The 18,790-nt window shown below is 59.2% G+C and overlaps 1 long non-coding RNA gene across 1 annotated transcript in view; it reads right to left on the bottom strand.

The window, feature by feature from the left end:
• Nucleotides 1–4,089: 4,089 nt before the first annotated feature.
• Nucleotides 4,090–18,790, bottom strand: part of LOC101752468 — a 19,674-nt gene continuing 4,973 nt past the window's right edge. The window contains exon 3 of the long non-coding RNA XR_001164016.2: nt 4,090–4,241. This is a non-coding gene — a long non-coding RNA (uncharacterized LOC101752468). The remainder of the gene's footprint in view (nt 4,242–18,790) is intronic.

Raw genomic sequence — 18,790 nt, 5'->3', positions numbered from 1 at the left:
TCGGTGGATCCAGGGGTTTCTGGCGTCGTGATGTCGTCATCGACGGCGACGTCAGAGTCGGCCCTTGTTCCGCCCTCGGCTTCCTCCGTCCCTGGGGCGTGGAGAGGGCCCGTCCTCCGCTGGACGTCCCGCGATGACCCGCCGAGGCGCCTCTACGCGCTGGATGACGCCGCCGAGTGGCATAGGTGGCAGGCGATGCACGGCGGCGTCGCCCAGGTTCAGGCGGCTCTGACCTCGGCGTTGGGAGTTTTGGCCAACACCGTGGTTCCCGGCAGCCAGGTATGTTGTTCCTGCCGCTCGGCGATGAGTTCCTTCTCTTTACTTTTTTTTTTTTGCTTTTAACGGAATGCTTCTTTGCAGGCTCTCCAAGAGGGCAGCCGGGAGAAGTCTGACTTCCTCCGGCGGCAGCGGAACCTCTGGGAGCACTACAACACCGAGAGGGAGCGCTCCAGGGATCTGACCCTGCAGCTTGGCGCCGCCCAGGGCGCCGTTCGCGACCTGGAGGGGCGTGAGCAGGCGGCGCTAGAGGGGGCGCGGCGTGCCGAGGCCAGGCTCTAGGCCGTCGCGGAGAAGGCCCGCCTCGACCTTGAGGAGTTCCAGGCCGCCATGGACAGGGCCCGCCGCGATGCCGAGGGGCTAAAAGCCGCTGCTACTGAGCGGGCCCGCCGAGACGCCGAGGAGCTGGCGCGGCTGAGGGGGGAGAGTGCAGCCCTTCGTGCGGCGCACGAGCAGCTTCGTTTGCAAGTGCAGGGGCTCCAGTCCGCTTTGTCCCGCAGCGTCGACCGGGAGCGCGAGCTGAAGGCCGAGGCCGACGGTGAGGCTTTTTCTGCTTCTGCGTTTTTGTGTCATTGGTGTTTTGCTTCTTCTGACTTGGTGGGATTTCTCGAGTGGGTCCTGCAGGTGACATCGCCAGGTTGCGGACTCTGCTCGACGAGGAGCGCGGCGAGCATAGCGCCCTGCGGGATGCGGTCCGCGTCATCTGTGAGGACTTCGGCGTCGCTCCGGAGGAGGGGTCGAGCTCGCTGTCGGCTCGTGTCCTCGAGGTGCGCCGTCGTCGTCGCGAGATCGCCGTGGACGCGCTTCGCCTTGGCGTGCGGCGCGCCTTCGGAGTCTTCGGCTCTCACTATGCCGACATTAATTTTGTCGGGATGAGTGAGGGGTACTGCGCCGGCTACACAGACGCCGAGCTGGATGAGATCGACGCCGTGGTGACCGCGCCAGCGGAGGCTCTCGCGAAGCTTCTGGAGGATGAAGTCGTCCCCCCTATCGATCCTGAGGCCGCCGCCGTCGCCGACCCTGAAGCCGCCGCTCCTGTCGACCCCGAAGCCGCTGCTTCAGCCGACCCCGGAACCACTGCTCCGGCCGACCCTCCTGTTAATTAGCTGTACCGGGCTTGTGCCCGAAAAAAGTTTGTACTTAAGTCAGTCGTGTTGAACTCGTTCGTGTTGGCCATACGGGCCTGTTCTTATGACTTTTTATTTGCGCTAAGGAAACCGTTTCCCTTTGTTATTCCTTTGGTCTTGAAAGCTTTTGGATGCATTGCCGGGTGCGTCAGTAAGTTTTTGATGAGCGAAGGTACCGTAGCCGCTGGGGCGTAGGCTTTTTCGCAGTCCGATCGCAACTTGGCTGAGTACCGTTCACGCATCCTTATCTTTTTGTGTCCAATGGTTTTCGAAAGGGAGTGTTCGGTTTTGAAAAAAGAAAAAACGTTTTCTTTTAAGGCGGTGCCCGGCGGCTGGGGTCGGGACCCCTGGTAGCCCCCGAGGGGTGTGCGATCCTGGAGCTAGGCCAGGGTCGGATACCCCTAAGTTTAAAAGAAAAGGCCTTCTTTTTCGTAAAAGAACAAAACTGGTAGCCCCCGAGGGGTATGCGACCCTGGAGCGAGGCCAGGGTCGGATACCCCTGAGCTTAAACGAAAGGACCTGAGCCAAAGTGGCTCAGGGTTTCTTTTTTTTTCGCAGAAGAACAAAACTGGTAGCCCCCGAGGGGTGTGCGACCCTGGAGCGAGGCCAGGGTCGGATACCCCTGAGCTTAAACGAAAGGACCTGAGCCAAAGTGGCTCAGGGTTTCTTTTTTCGCAGAAGAACAAAACTGGTAGCCCCCGAGGGGTATGCGATCCTGGAACGAGGCCAGGGTCGGATACTCCTGAGCTTAAAAGAAAGAACGGAAAGGATGGCAGGACCATGCATAACTTGTAAATGAGAGCTATGGGTAGAAGCGCCTTAGCTGTTCTATGTTCCAGGCGTTGCTGAAGATTTGCCCGTCGGGAGTTGCCAGCTTGTAGGTGCCTGGTCGTAGCACCTGTGCGACGATGAACGGGCCCTCCCATGGGGGAGTCAACTTGTGCCGACCCCTGTTATCTTGGACGAGGCGGAGCACTAGATCTCCGACGTTGAAGGCGCGGCCTTGTATCCTGCGGCTGTGGTAACGCCGTAGGGCCTGCTGGTATTTAGCTGAGTGTAGCAGGGCTACATCTCGCGCCTCGTTTAGTTGGTCTTGTGCGTCCTCGAGTGACGCCTGGTTTCCCTGTTCGTCGTATGCTTTGACCCTCGGTGACCCATACTCCAAGTCGGTGGGCAAGATGGCCTCTGACCCGTAGACCATGAAGAATGGGGTGAACCCTGTCGCCCGGCTGGGGGTCGTCCTCAGGCTCCAAAGGACTGCTGGGAGCTCCGCAACCCATCGTCCGCCGAATTTTTTAAGGCGGTCGAAGATCCGTGGCTTGAGACCCTGAAGTATCATGCCATTGGCTCGCTCGACTTGCCCGTTCGTGCGGGGGTGCGCAACTGCCGCCCAATCCACTCGAATGTGGTGGTCGTCGCAGAACTGGAGGAATCTTTTTCCGGTGAACTGCGTACCGTTGTCGGTTATGATGGAGTTCGGGATCCCGAAGCGGTGGACGATGTCGGTGAAGAACTGTACCGCCTGCTCGGACCTGATTTGCGCCACTGGCCTTGCTTCGATCTATTTGGAAAACTTGTCGACAGCGATGAGTAGATGGGTGAAGCCCCCGGGCGCCCTTTTGAAGGGTCCGACGAGATCCAGTCCCCAGACCGCGAACGGCCACGTGATGGGGATGGTTTGTAACGCCTGCGCGGGCAGGTGGGTTTGGCGGGCAAAGAACTGGCATCCCTCACAAGTGCAGACTACCTGGGTAGCATCCGCGACCGCGGTTGGCTAGTAGAAACCTTGTCGAAAGGCATTGCCCACAAGCATCCTTGGCGCAGCGTGGTGACCACAAGCCCCAGCGTGGATGTCCTGGATCAGCGCCTTTCCCTGTTCGATCGGGATGCAGCGCTGGAGGATCCCAGTGTGACTTCGCTTGTAAAGCTCCTGGTCGATGATGGTGAAGGATTTCGCACGGCGCGTGATCCTGCGGGCTTCGGTCTTGTCGGTCGGGAGCGCGTCGTGGATAAGGTAGTCGAGGTACGGGGCTCTCCAATCGGTCGAGGGGTCGGCCCCCGCCGCGGGGTCTGCCTCGATTTCCATAACCACGGGGTCGGAAGGCTTGGCTTCCGAGGCCGGGTCGGGTAGGGCAGCGTTGGTTCCCTTGGGATCGGTGCTCGGGTCCAGGACAGGTGGCATGCTGCCGACCTCCCCTGGTTCGGACCCCGCCCCCAAGGCTGGGCATGCCCCGCCGACCCCTGCTGGCTCCGGGTAACGGATTGAAGGCTTCAGCTGGTCGCTAACAAAGACGTCGTCGGGGACGGGCATCCGGCCGGACGCCGCCTTTGCGAGCTCGTCGGCGGCTTCATTGAAGCGCCTTGCGACGTGGTTGAGCTCCAACACGTCGAACTTGCCCTCGAGCTTACGTACCTCGTTGCAGTAGGCGGCCATTTTAGGGTCATGGCAGCTCCATTCTTTCATGACTTGTTCGACGACCAACTAGGAGTCGCCTCGGACGTCTAGTCGACGAATGCCCAGCTCGATGGCGATGCGGAGCCCGTTGAGCAGGGCTTCATACTCAGCGACATTATTGGATGCAGGAAAATGGAGGCGGATCATGTACCTGATGCGTACGCCCAACGGAGAGACGAAGACGAGGCCTGCTCCGGCGCGGGCCCTCATCAGCGACCCGTCGAAGTACATCGTCCAGTACTCCTGCTCCTCTGTTGCCGTCGGTGCTTGTACCTCTATCCACTCGGCCACGAAATCGGCAAGTACCTAGGATTTAATGGCGGTGCGGGGAACGTAGGTGATACTCTAATCCATAAGCTCAAGCGCCCACTTCGCGATCCTTCCTGTTGCATTCGGGTTCCGGATTAGTTCACCAAGCGGGAATGAAGAAACGACCGTTACCGGATGGGAGGTGAAGTAGTGACGCAGCTTCCTCTTCGTGATGAGGACGGCGTAGACGAGCTTCTGGATCTGCGGATATCACGATTTGGACTCGGACAACACTTCGCTGATGAAGTACACCGGGCGTTGCACCTTAAGAGCGTGCCCCTCCTCCTCCCTCTCCACTACTAGGGCCGCGCTGACCACCTGGGTGGTTGCCGCGACGTAGAGTAGAAGGATCTCGCCGTCGGCCGGCGGAACTAGAATTGGGGCTTTCGTCAGGAGATCCTTGAGCCTGTCAAGTGCTCCCTGTGCCTCGCTGGTCCACTCAAAGCGATCGGATTTTTTCAGGAGCCGATAGAGAGGAAGTCCTCGCTCGCCGAGGCGTGAGATGAAGCGGCTTAGGGATGCTAAGCATCCCATGACGCGTTGTACTCCCTTAATGTTCCGGATCGGCCCTATGTCGTTGATGGCCGCTAGCTTCTCCGGGTTCGCCTCGATGCCGCGCATGGAGACGATGAAGCCTAGCAGCATGCCCCTTGGGACACCGAACACGCATTTCTCGAGGTTAAGCTTGATACGCTTATCCCTTAGCCTTTCGAAGGCTAGCTCCAAGTCGGGAACGAGCTGATCGCCCTTCCTGGATTTGACCACGATGTCGTCGACGTAGGCCTCAACGGTCCGCCCGATGAGATCTCCGAAGCACTTAAGCATACACCGCTGGAAGGTAGCCCCCGCGTTTTTGAGGCCGAATGGCATCTTAACGTAGCAGTAGGGGCCAAAGGGGGTGATGAAGGAGGTAGCGAGCTGGTCAGCCTCTTTCATCGCGATCTGGTGATAGCCGGAGTACGCATCAAGGAAGCTGAGTGTTTCGCTCCCGGCGGTTGAGTCTACTATTTGATCTATGCGTGGCAAAGGGAACGGATCCTTTGGACACGCTTTGTTGAGACCGGTATAATCGACACACATCCTCCATTTCCCGTTCTTCTTCGGTACAAGAACAGGATTAGCCAACCACTCCGGGTGGTGTACTTCCTTGATGAACCCGGCCGCCAGGAGCTTCTGGAGCTCTTCACCAATGGCCCTGCGCCTTTCTTCGTCGAAACGGCGCAAGCCTTGCTTCACTGGTTTAGAGCTGGCCCTGATGTTCAAGGAATGCTCGGCGACTTCTCTCGGGATGCCTGGCATATCCGAGGGCTTCCACGCAAAGACGTCGTTGTTCGCGCGAAGGAAGTCGACGAGCGCGCTTTCCTATTTGGGGGATAGGGCTACGCTGATCCGCACGACCCCACCGCCGGAACTGCCGGGGTCGAGAGGGACTTCCTTGATGCCTTCGGTGGGCTCAAAGGAGGCACCTGACTGCTTGGCGCCGAGCTGGTCCTCGATCGTCTCCTCAAGCTGGGCCACCATGTCGCCCGAGACGGTGATGGCCGCGGCGTACTCGCAGCACTCGACGTCGCACTCGTATGCCTTCTGGAAGGTTGTGCCGACGGTGATTACCCCGTTAGGCCCTGGTAGCTTGAGCTTGAGGTAGGTGTAGTTGGGGATTGCCATGAACTTCGCGTAGCATGGCCGCCCCAAGATGGCGTGGTAGGTTCCGCGAAACCCTACCACCTCGAAGGTGAGGACCTCCTTCCTATAGTTAGAAGGGGTCCCGAACGTGACGGGCAGGTCGATCTGCCCGAGGGGCGTTGCCTGCTTCCCTGGCACAACGCCATGGAAGGGAGCCTTGCTAGGACGGAGACGGGAGCGATCGATCCCCATGGCGTCGAGGGTCTTGGCGTAGAGGAGGTTGAGGCCGCTGCCCCCATCCATGAGTACCTTGGTGAGGTGTGTCGTACCGACGATGGGGTCGACGACGAGAGGGTAACGCCCCGGATGCCGGACGCGTCCCGGGTGGTCGGATCTATCAAAGGTGATAGCCGGTCCGGACCAATCGAGGAAAGCCGGGGTCGCAGGCTCGGCCGCGTAGACCTCCCGGCGCTCTAGCTTTTGCTGGCGCCTGGTGTCGTACGCGACAGAGCCCCCGAAGATCATGAAGCAGCCGTCAACTTTAGGAAAGCCGTCTTCCTTCTCCTCGTCACCCTTCTTTTCCTCGTCGGGTTTCCGCTTCCGGTCACCTTTCACCGGATTGCCCACAAAGAACCTCTTCATGAGGTTACAATCTTTGTAGGCATGCTTGACGGGGAACTCGTGGTTCGGGCACGGCCCCTCGAGCAGCTTGTCGAAGAAGCCCGATGCGCCGTCGGGGGGCGGTTGCCCCCGCTTGCGCTCGACTGCGGCTACGAGTGGAGCCTCGCGTCGCTGCTTGCCCTTCTTCTTCTGCTGCTGGCGGTTGGAGGTGCCTTCGTCGGCGTCCTCCTCCCGTTTCGCCTTGCCCTTGGAACGATCGAAGATCGCTCCAACAGCCTCCTCGCCAGAGGCGTAGCTAGTGGCGATGTTGAGGAGCTCTTCCGTGGTTCGCGGGCCTCGGCGCCTTAGCTCGTGGACGAGTGGCCGGCAGGAGGTCCCTGCTAGGAAGGCTCCTATAACGTCGGCGTCGGCGACGTTAGAGAGCTCGGTGCGCTTTCTGGAGAAGCGCCGGATGTAATCCCGGAGGGACTCGTCTGCCCCCTGGCGGCAGCTCCGAAGATCCCAGGAGTTGCCAGGGCGTGTGTACGTCCCTTGGAAGTTTCCTACGAAAACCTCCTTCAGGTCGTTCCAGTTGCGAATGCGTCCTGAAGGGATATGTTCTAGCCAGGCTCTCGTGGAGTCTGCTAGAAACAGGGGTAAGTTGCAGATGATGAACAGGTCATCGTCCGCCCCGCCGGCTTGACATGCAAGCCGGTAATCGCTGAGCCATACTCCAGGGTTGGTCTCCCCCGAGTATTTGGCCACGCTCGTCGGTTGCCTGAAGCGCGGCGGAAAGGGCGCATTTAGGATGCGCGCGGAGAAAGCCCGAGGCCCAGCCGCTCCGGGGCTCGGACTGCGGTCCTCCCCGCTGTCGTAGCGCCCGCCTCGGTGGACGTGGTAGCCTCGATCTGCCCCGTCCCCCCTGTCCGCGCGGGAGCGTCTCCGCGCGTTCAGCGTGTCGCGGGCGTCGCGGACGAGACCGACGCGCTGGTGGACGGATCGGGCCTCGCCTTCCGCGGGTGGCGGTGTTCGTTGGGCGGTCGCAGCCGGATCCGCCCCCGGAGAGGGTTGATGGACAGATTCCCCCCGCCGTTCTGGAGGCGCGCCCTGCGTCGCCCGACTGGCGTTCTGGCCGCGTCGTCGAGACGCTGAACTTTCCGCCTGCTGGACGGCGGCGCACTCGAGCAGGTTGTGCATCTCTTGGCGCGCCCGTCGCTCCTCGGGCGTTGCTGGCTCGGGAAGGTGCCGGAGTAACACCGCCGCCGCGGCGACGTTCTGGCTAGCGCGGGCAAAGAGCGGCGGGCGTTCTCCATCCGCACAGATGCGTTCCTGAACGTCGCGCGCCCGTTGCCGCGCTCCCCCCTCGTGATGGGGGTGCTCTACTCCCTGGCGAGCGCCCACGTGCGCTTCCGGTTGCTGTGAGCACTCTGGGGCCCTGGGTAAGCCTCCAGCCGTAGCGGCGGCGTCCGAGGGGGGAGCCCGTCGCCTCCCCTCGGCACCATCGCCATTGGACCCCTCGGAGTGCGCCTCGGCCATGAAGCACTCGCGCGAGGGGCGGGGATTCTCGTTACTAGAGCCAGTGTCGGAGAATGTTCTTGCCACGCCCACGAGCTCGTTGCTCGCGGGTGACGCGGGGAAGGACCGCGCTAGGAGGCGGCCGTGAGCCCCCGTGGCGTTGCGTAGCCCGAAGAGCCATCCTTCTGGTGAGACCCTCCTGGCTGGCGTCCGGCCGCTCGTCGCCGGTGAGACCCTCCTGGCTGGCGTCCGGCCGCTCGTCGCTGCCCTGGCGGTGGTGCCGAGGGCAGCGGGACGAGCGGGCAGGACGTGGACAGGGATCAGCTCGATCCCTTTCCCGGTGGCCAGGAAGTCCAGGCTCCCGAAACGAATCAGGGAGCCCAGAGCAAAGCTGCTATCGCCATTGGCCATCTGAGACTTGGAGATGCACGCGCAAAGGTCCCCTACCTGGCGCGCCAACTGTCGTTGTCAAGATCAGTGGATCAAGACTTAGACTAGTAAATTTCTTTTATGCGCGTGAGCCTCAGATGGTTGCACGGGAGACACGGATTAGACTGGTTTGGGTAAAGGAAGCCCTACGTCCAGTATCGAGGATGCTCGTGTTGCCCGCGCGGGGGTTCTGTAGTAGGGGGTTACAGATGGGCGAGAGAGGGGACTGGTCCCAAGTCTCTTCGGTTTTCGTGCTCTTAGGAACAGTGGTTGTGTACTATGATGTGCGGGAGAAGAAGCTGGTTGATTCTATCCTTTTCGATTCCCCCCTCTCCGGCTCTAGGTTCCTCCTTTTATATCGCAAGGGGACGGCCGGAGTTACAATTGGGATCGGGTAAAAAAGGTCTGTCAAGAGTAAAGAGTAAGATGGTAAAAAGTAAGGCAGGAAGGAGGGGAGAGATCCTAGGCGCCCGATGTCCTGCCGACCCTAAACGCGTGTCGTCATGCATGCCGGAGGGGGAGGTCGCCGGATGCCAAGTGTTGCTGCTCCCCGTAGGTAGCTACTTCGATGTTCGTAGGTACCAGGTTAGCTCATGATGAGGCGGCTTCGTCGTTACCCCAGCGTCCGTTAGGGAGGACGGTGGATACCGCTGCTCCGGCGATGGCCGCTGAGAGGGAGGGTGTTACGTCCGCACTGTTGGGTGCGCGAGACTCGAGGGTGTGCGGGACCCGAGGACAGGCCTCTCTCTTTTTTGCTCCGGTCGGCGCAGGTCATGAGTGCTCCGTGGCGAATGAGAACCGGCCGCCGGCACTGTAGCCTGCACAGGACGGTCATGCACGGGTACTTGCGCCAGGTTGCGTGAGGGGCTCGGTCGCCCTGCCCTCTGCCAACTCTGTGGTGCATTTATGGTGAGGCCGACGGGGGCACCCACAGGATTTGTCTCGTCTGTGCGGACCGTATCCGAGGGGGCTCCCGGACTTGTGGGCCCCAGTGCGCCCGACTCCTTCGCTCGGGGTCGGACGAGGCGGAACTTTCGTGGCGCAGGGTCGGACGCCCCCGACCCTGGGGTCGCGGTCGGGCGAGGCGGAAACCTTGCGGAGGAGGGTCGGGCGCTCCCGATCCTAGCGCCTGGGTCGGGCGAGGCGGAGAGTTGATCATGCTTTGGTGGGCCTGGGCCTTCATGTTTGCTTTTTTAAGCAGTGTGTTAGGGGGTCGTTAATATTTCCCCCCAACACTGCCGGAGCTCACCGGCCGTACCATCGACGTGGCGCCGGAGGTGTGGGCGTACGGGCCGGTGGACAAGGAGAAGAAGCGGATCTTCGACCTGCTGTAGGCCATCGAGCAGCTGAAGAGGAGCGGGCTTAGCGGCGCCGGGGTCATCGGGGCGTACCATGCCCGGCGAGTGGCGCCGCTGATGCTCCGGGTCCGCTCGCTTGCCGCCTTGACTCCGGACGCGCCGACCGAGGGCACCGCCTTGGCGGCGGGCGCGCTTGCCGCCTCCGAGATCCAGCAACGAATTTGGGAGGCGCTGGAGGACAAGGACGCCGAGTACCCGGTGCCCGGGCACCCGCCGATGCGCCCCGACACGGGCTTCATAGACCTGGAAAGGGGTTGGGGCGCCGACTTCCTTTCTACGTTTTACGTTCGTAGGGCGCGCTGACCCGGGTCGTGGACTCGCTTCCGCCGGTGCCGGAAGACGCTGATCGGCGAACGCGCAACCGTCTCCTTGCTGAGGCGCAGAAGCGTCGTAAGGATAAGGAGACGGCGAAGAAGAAGAAGAAGAAGGCCGCCAAGGAGTTCCAACGGCGGCGGAGGGGGCAGGTCGTGACAGACGACGACGACGACGACGATGATGAAGATGAGGAAGATGATGAAGAGGGGGAGGAGCTGATTTCCTCCCTCCGATCGGGTGCACTTGTAATCCGGGAGGTGCGCTCGTGGACGGCCGCGGGGGATGAGGCGGAGGGGGCGTCCGCCCGGGCCCTGGTTCCGCAAGGCCCTGGGGCGTAGCCCCAGGGGTCGGCACGGAGCGCCCCTAGGAGTTGACACGAGACGCCCCCAAGGGGTCGGCGCGGGGCACCTCCCCAGAGCCTGCGCGGGACGCTCCCCAGGGGTCGGCGAGGGGTGCCCCCCAGGGGTCGACACGGGGCTCCTCCCTGGAGCCGGCGCGGAGCGCCCCCGGGGGTCTTCGGAGCCTACACCGCCGCTGCTCAGGAGCCGGCGCGGGGTGTCCCCCAGGAGTCCACCCAGGCCGCTCCCCGGAGGTCCGCGGAGACCGCCTCCACCGTCGCGCCCGAGACTGGAGGGCAGCGAAGCGGCGACAAGCGGCCGCTGCCAGATGCCCCGGGGTCGGCGTCGGGCTCCGAAGCGAAGCGCGCGCGTCGCCCTTGCGCTTCAGGAACGTAAGTTGGCATTCCTCGCGCGTCTCGTTCCTCTCCCTTCTCGCGTTCGTTCCCGCTGACGTTTGCTTGTTGATGTGCAGCGCCGCCCCTCGTGGCCTCATCATGCAACTGGCGCCTAAGAAGGCGGTGCGGGTGTTGTCCTCCTCCGGGGGACGGATCGCGGTCCCGCCCGCAGCGAGCGGCGAGGTCCTTGGTGAGGCCGCAGACCCCTCCGCGGAGGCGGCCCCCGTGACGGCGGCTGGCGGAGCGACGGCGGCGTCGGTTACGGGGGAGTGGACCCCATTCCGCCTTTGGTTCCCCCGGTCGCCCCTACAGCGCAGGGCATCATTCCCCCGGGTCCTCAGGCCGGGGAGGTGATTGACCTTGACATCGACGAGGCGGAGGAGACGGCGGCGACGGGAGGCGGGACGGATGCCCCCGCAGCCGTGGTGCGATCGACGGCGGCGGCGACAGAGGAGGGAGTGCCTACCCCTGCGACCGCGGCGGAGGACGTAGCGGCGACGGAGGCGGGGACCTCCGCCCCGAGGATCCCGGCGGAGGTGACTCCGATGGCGGAGGCGAAGGGGCCCGCTCGAGTGGCTCCGGCAGGGGCGGAGGAGCCTCCCTCGGCGATTACGGCGGAGGGCGAGGTAGCCGCGGGGATTCCTAACTTGCCGCTTGCGTCAGAGGCGGCGCTGCCATTGGGCGACCCCGCGGCGACCTCGGCGACGACGGGTGTGCAGGCGTCGGAGCCGTCGGCAAACCTGGCGGCTTCCGGTGTGGTGGTGCCAACTCCGACGGAAGCGTCAAGATCGGCTCCCGCCTCAGCCTCAGCTCCCACCGTTCCCAGGGCGTGGAGGGGGTCCGTCCTGCGTTGGTCATCCCGCGAGGATCCGCCGAGGCGCCGCTTCACCCTGGACGACGCCGCGAAGTTGCACAAGTGGCAGGCGGTGCAGAGTGGCCTTGCCCACGCCCGCGCGGCTCTGTCCTCGGCGATGGGGGCTTTGGACAACACCGTCCTCCCTGGTAGCCACGTACGTTGCTCTTTCCTGTTGGTGATCATCATTCCCCATTGCTTTGTCCCTGATGGTACGTCGCTTTGCAGGCCCTCCAAGAGTGCAGTCGGGGGAAATCTAATTTCCTCCGGCTGGAGCGGGGGCTCTGGGAGCGCTTCAACGTGGAGAGGGAGCACACCAGGGAGCTGTCTATGCAGGTTACGGCTGCCCAGGGGGTCATCGCCGACCTGCAAAGGCGTGAGGAGGCGGCGCAGGAGGAGGCGCGGCGATCGGAGGCCAAGCTCCAAGCCGTCATCGACAAGGCCCGTCTTGACCACGAGGAGTTCCAGGCTGCTGCTGAGAGGGCCCGCCACGACGCTGAGGAGCTCGCACGGCTGAGGGGGGAGCATGAAGCCCTCCAAAAGACCGTCGAGCGCATCCGGCGTGAGCGGCACAAAGCTTGGCAGGACCGGGACGCCGAGAAGGTCAAGAAGGAGGAGGCCGAGAAGGTGGCGGCTGACCTTGGCGCGGAGGTTGGTCACCTCCGGTCGCAAGTGCAGGGACTCCAGACCGCCGTGTCTCAAGGAGCCAACCGGGAGCGCGAGCTGAAGGCCTGGGCCGACGGTGAGATTCCTTTCCGTTTCTGCGTTCCCGTGGTGTTGCGGTGGTTCCTGACCTGATGGGCTTTTCTGGATGGTTCCTGCAAGCGAACTCGCCAAGCTGAAGGACTTGCTCGACGAGGAGCGTAGTGAGCCCAGCGCCCTGCGGGATGCGGTCCGCGTCGTCTGCGACGGCTTCGGCGTGGTTCTGAAGGAGGGGTCGAGCTCCCTGCCGGCTCGTGTCCTCGGGGTACGCCACCGGAGTCGCGAGATCGTCGTGGACGCGCTTCACACCGGCGTGCGGCGAGCCTTCGGGGTCTTCGGCTCCCACTATTCCGGCATCAATTTTGCCGGGATGAGCGGAGGGTACGCCGCCGGTTACTCTGAGGCCGAGCTGGACGAGATTGATGCGGCGGTGTTCACCCCGGCAGAAGCCCTCGCGAAGCTCCTGGAAGATGAGGCCATCCCTCCTGAAGACCCCCCGTCAAGTTAGTTGTACCGGGCTTGCGCCCCAATTGTAAATATGTCAGTTTCGAACTTGTTTCGTGATGGCCATACGGGCCTTTTTTATAACTTTGTCGTTCGAAAGTTTCCGATCCCCCTTTTTGTTCCTTTGGACTTTGAAAGTTTGGAGTGCGTCGTTGGGTGTGTCAGTAAGCTTTGATGGGCGAAGGCACCGTAACCGCTGGGGCGTAGGTTTTTTCACAGTCCGGTCAATCTTGCCTGAGCACCGTTCGCGCATTCTTTCCTTTTTGCGTCCAAAGGTTTAGAAAGAAGGGGGGCTCGGTTTGAAAGAAAAAACATTTCTTTTAGATGGTGCCAAGTGGCTTGGACCGGAGCCCTTGATAGCCCCCGAGGGGTATGCGGCCCTGGAGCGAGGCCAGGGTTAGATGCCCCTGAGCTTGAGGGGAAAAGCCTGAATAGAGACGGCGTGGAATTTCTTTTTTCCGCAAAAAGAAAATTATCAAAATTGCAGATAAGTTTGTGCAGAGCTTGGAAATAAGAGCTAGGGGTAAAAGCGCCTTAGCTGTTCTATGTTCCGGGCGTTGCTGAAGATCTGCCCGTCGGGAGTCGCCAGCTTGTAGGTGCCAGGCCGCAGTACTTGCGCGACGATGAAGGGGCCTTCCCACGGGGGAGTTAACTTGTGCCGACCCCTGTTGTCCTGGACGAGGCTTTGCACCAAGTCGTCGATGTTGAAGGCTCAGCCTTGCACCTTACGGCTGTGGTAATGCCGTAGGGCCTGCTGATATTTAGCCGAGTGCAGCAGGGCTACGTCTCGTGCCTCATCGAGTTGATCTTGCGCGTCCTCGAGTGATGCCTGGTTTCCTTGTTCGTCGTATGCCCTGACCCTCGGCGGTCCGTACTCTAGATCGGTGGGCAAGATGGCCTCGGACCCGTAAATCATGAAGAACGGGGTGAAGCCCGTCGCTCGGCTGGGGGTCGTCCTCAGGCTCCAAAGGACTGCGGGGAGCTCAGCATCCCACCGTCCGCCAAACCTTTTAAGGCGGTTGAAGATCCGTGGCTTGAGACCCTGGAGTATCATGCCGTTGGCTCGCTCGACTTGCCCGTTCGTGCGGGGGTGTGCCACGGCCGCCCAGTCCACTCGAATGTGGTGGTCGTCACATAACTGGAGGAATCTCTTCCCGGTGAACTGCGTGCCGTTGTCGGTGATGATGGAACTTGGGATCCCGAAGCGGTGGATGATGTCGGTGAAGAATTGTACCGCCTGCTCGGACCTGATTTGCGCCACCGGTTTTGCCTCGATCCATTTGGAGAACTTGTCGACGGCGACAAGTAGGTGGGTGAAGCCCCCGGGCGCTTTCTTGAAGGGTTCGACGAGATCCAGCCCCCAGACCGCGAACGGCCACGTGATGGGGATGGTCTGTAGCACCTGCGCGGGTAGGTGAGTCCGACGCGCAAAGAATTGGCACCCCTCACAGGTGCGGACTACCTGAGTAGCGTCGGCGACCACGGTCGGCCAGTAAAAACCTTGTCGGAAGGCGTTGCCAACGAGGATCCTTGGCGCGGCGTGGTGACCGCAGGCTCCGGTGTGGATATCCTGGATCAGCGCCTTCCCCTGTTCGATCGGGATGCAGCGCTGGAGGATCCCAGTGTGGCTTCTCTTGTAGAGCTCTTGGTCCATGACGACGAAGGATTTGGCGCGGCGCGCGATCCTACGGGCCTCCGTCTTGTCTACCGGGAGCGTGTCGCGGACGAGGTAGTCGAGGTAAGGGGCTCTCCAGTCGGTCGGGGGGTCGGCCCACACCGTGGGATCTGCCGCGATTGCCATGACCATGAGGCTAGAGGGATAGGGGCTGGCGCCCGAGCCTGGGGTAGGCGGCGTGCTACCGACCTCCCCTGAGTCGGGGCCCGACCCCGGGGTCGGGGGGGCTTCGCCGACCCCTGCCGGCTCCGGGTAACGGATTGAAGGCTTCAACTGGTCGCTAACGAAGACGCCGTCGGGCACGGGCATTCGGCCGGATGCCGCCTTCGCTAGCTCGTCGGCGGCTTCGTTGAAGCGCCTTGCGACGTGGTTGAGCTCCAGCCCATCGAACTTGTCTTCGAGCTTGCGAACCTCGTTGCAGTAGGCGGCCATCTTGGGGTCGTGGCAGCTCCATTCCTTCATGACTTGTTCGACGACTAGCTGGGAGTCGCCCCGGATGTCCAGCCGACGGATGCCCAGCTCGATAGCGATGCGGAGCCCGTTGAGGAGGGCATCGTACTTGGTGACATTGTTGGACGCAGGAAAATGGAGGCGGATCATGTACCTGATGCGCACGCCTAGAGGAGAGACGAAGACGAGACCCGCTTCGGCGCGGGCCCTCATCAGCGACCCGTCGAAGTACATTGTCCAGTACTCCTGCCTCTCCGGCGCCGATGGCGATTGAACCTCCGTCCACTCTGCCACGAAGTCAGCGAGTACCTGGGACTTGATGGCGGTGCGGGAGGCGTAGGTGATGCCCTGGTCCATGAGCTCGAGCGCCCACTTCGCGATCCTTCCCGTGGCGTCCTGGTTCCAGATTACTTCGCCTAACGGGAATTACGAAACAACCGTTACCGGGTGGGAGGTGAAGTAGTGGCGCAGCTTCCTCTTCGTGATGAGGACGGCGTAGATGAGCTTCTGGATCTGTGGGTAACGTGTCTTGGACTCGGACAAGACCTCGCTGATGAAATACACCAGGCGTTGTACCTTGCGAGCGTGTCCCTCCTCTTTTCGTTCCACCACCAGGGCCGCGCTAACCACTTGGGTGGTCGCCGCGATGTAGAGCAGGAAGGGCTCGCCGTCGGTCGGCGGGACTAGAACCGGGGCCTTCGTCAGGAGGTCCTTGAGCCGGTCAAGTGCCTCCTGGGCCTCGCCAATCCATTCGAAGCGGTCAGTCTTTTTTAGGAGTCGATAGAGAGGAAGCCCTCGCTCACCGAGGCGCGAGATGAAGCGACTTAGGGCCGCCAAGCATCCCGTGACCCCTGAGTATCCGACCCCTTCCGCTGGTTTCCAACTCCGATCCATGCCGACCCCAACCCATACCGTCGCATCCTTCTAAGTCTTCCCACAGTACCTTTTTTCAATTTAAGCAGTGGACCAACCGAGACTGACCGGTGGACCCACAAAATCTTTCTCCCAGATCTCCCGCGACGAACGCAATCGAGTGGCATGCCCATTTCAGAGCTTCTCCCACAAAAAGGGTGGTTGCCGTTGGGTCCCATCGACGATTCGGCGGTCGGTCACTGTAGCCGAGCACGCGAGTCGCACATGGCGGCTGACGACCGGCCACAAGATAGCTAGCTTGGGCTTGGCAATCGTTCTCGGATCAGCAATCATCATCATGAAATCATCCGGCAAGAAGCTAATGATGTCATCACCATACAACAGCTTGACCAGCGTAAGAGTAACATCACTCAAAGCTAAAAAGTCTTCAATCTAATTGCCGTCTATCAGATCATACTTCATAAGCGTGTTCTTGAACTTAAACGTTCCGATTGATGAGACGATTAAGTTTTCCAGTGAAAACTGCTCCTTACCGAGTGTCCACCCCTCCCTTTGTGCTTGCACCACCAAATCCTTTAGGTTTTTCATCGAGAACTTCCCACCTTCAGTTAGAAGCCAGGGCTACTTGGGGTTCGGTGTTAAGAGCATGTGGAAACCTTCGTTGGGATCAGTCACCTCAATCAGCATAGGATTTCCTTGAAATGATCAACTGGGTTCTTGTACAGTAGGTGGTAACAATCTTTGGCAGTTCACAGTACAACCTTCTTGTAATCGAGGAGCATTAGTTATCAAATTTATAGTATTGTGCCTGCTTAGTTATGTAAAGATAAGCAATTTATTTTGCAAAACAATTTCCAATCTAAGAGGCCCAGACTGCAAGGTTAGGCACTAGTAGCTTAACAAAAGTCGTACTTTCCATGCAACAATTACAACTCATTCACTTAACGAAACAACCAAACACACCTTAGAAAAACTGCTCAAACCGAAGATTGTGGAAGAGTTCCACCATTCTCTTCCTCTCACGGAACTCAATAGCGCATCTAATTATCAGCGGTAACCACCTCGGGAACCTGTATTGCAGCAGCACATAGATTGCCTCAGGTTGGTAATAGGGTACGATAATTAAACTTTGGTTCCGTGACCCTCCAAGCAATCACGCCATGGCAGTTGGGGATAGATTGCTCGGAATCTTTCCCCGGTGGTTCAGGCAGTGGGCGATGACGTGTCGTGGAAAGATAATAACTTGTCTCTCATTTTTCAAATTGTATCTTTCTTTGATGTGACTGAACCAGTGGTCCAACCATATATCATTCTTTGCTATGATGATCGAGTCATCTTAAGAAACACATGGTATTCTGTAGGACAAGTTCTTCAATATAACTGCAACATCAGATGTATGTGTGGACAACAACCCGATGTCGTCCTCCATGAACACCCTGTGAATTTTCATATATGGAGGTCCATAGCAAGAAACAGAAAAAGGTGTTTGGGTAGAAGTCAATCCATAAGGTAGCTAGCTTGGGGTTGGCGATCATTTTTAGATCAACAATCATCATCATGAAATCGTTCGCCAAGAAGCTAATGATGTCATCACTATGCAGCAGCTTGACCAACGTAAAAATAACATCGCTCGAAGCTAAAAAAGTCTTCAATCTGATTGTCGTCTGGCAGATTATACTTAATAAGCGCGTTCTTGAACTTCAACGTCCGGATTGATGAGACGATTAAGTTTTCTTGCGAAAACTGCTTCTTACCGAGTGTCCAACCCTCCCTGTGTGCTTGCACCACCAAATCCTTTAGGCTTTTCATCGAGAATTTCCCACCATCAGTTAGAAGCCACGACCACTTGGGGTTCGATGTTAATAGCATGTGGAGACCTTCGTTGGAATCAATCACCTCAATCAGCATAAGATTTTCTTTGAAATGGTCAACTAGGTTCTTGTACAGTAGGTGTTAACAATCTTTGGCAGTTGATAGTACAACCTTCGTGAAATAGAGTTACAATGATTGTCAACATTATATTGGTGTTTCTGCTTATTTATGCAAAGGTAAGCAATTCGATTTGCAAGACAATTTCCAACCTAGGAGGCCAGTCTGCAAGGTTAGGCCCTAGTAGCTTAACGAAAGTCGTACTTTTCATTCAACAATTACAATTCATTCACTTAACGAAACAAGCAGACACACCTTGAAAAAACCGCTCAAATCAAAGATTGTGAAAAAGGTCCATCATTTGCTTCCTCACACGGAATTCAATACCGCCTATAATTATCTGCGGTAACCACCTCGAGAACCTATACTGCAGCAGCACATAGATTGTCTCAGGTTGGTAATAGGGTACGACAATTGAACTTTAGTTCCCTGACCCTCCAAGCAATCGCGCCATGGCGATTGAGGACAGATTGCTTGGAATCTTTCCCCGGTGGTTCAGGCAGTGGGTGATGACGTGTCGTGAAAAGATGATGACTTGTCTCTCATTTTTGACATTTTATCTTTCTTTGATGTGACTGAACCAGTGGTCCAACCATAGATCATTGTTTGGTATGATGGTCCAGACATCTTCAGGAACACATGGTGTTCTATAGGACAAATTCTTAAGTATAGCTGCAGCATCAGATATATGTGTCGACAACAACCCGCTGTCGTCCTTCATGAATAACCCGTGGAATTTCATAAATGCTGGTACATAGCAAGCCATAGGAAGAAGTGCTGGGTATAAGTCAATCCACAAGGTAGGTAGCTTAGGGTTGGCGATCGTTCTTAGATCAGCAATCATCATCATGAAATCGTTCGCCAAGAAGCTAATGATGTAATCACCAAGTCGCAGCTTGACCAGCGTAAAAGTAACATCACTCGAAGTAAAAAAAGCATCAATCTGATTGTCGTCTGTCAGATCATACATAATAAGCGCGTTCTGAAACTTAAACGTCCTTATTTATGAGACGATTAAGTTTTCTAGCGAAAACTGCTCCTTACCGAGTGGCCACCCACCCCTA

Source organism: Setaria italica, chromosome V (genome assembly GCF_000263155.2).
Source record: "Setaria italica strain Yugu1 chromosome V, Setaria_italica_v2.0, whole genome shotgun sequence".
NCBI classification, from domain to species: Eukaryota; Viridiplantae; Streptophyta; class Magnoliopsida; order Poales; family Poaceae; genus Setaria; species Setaria italica.
This window is presented reverse-complemented; position numbering and strand designations above follow the sequence as displayed.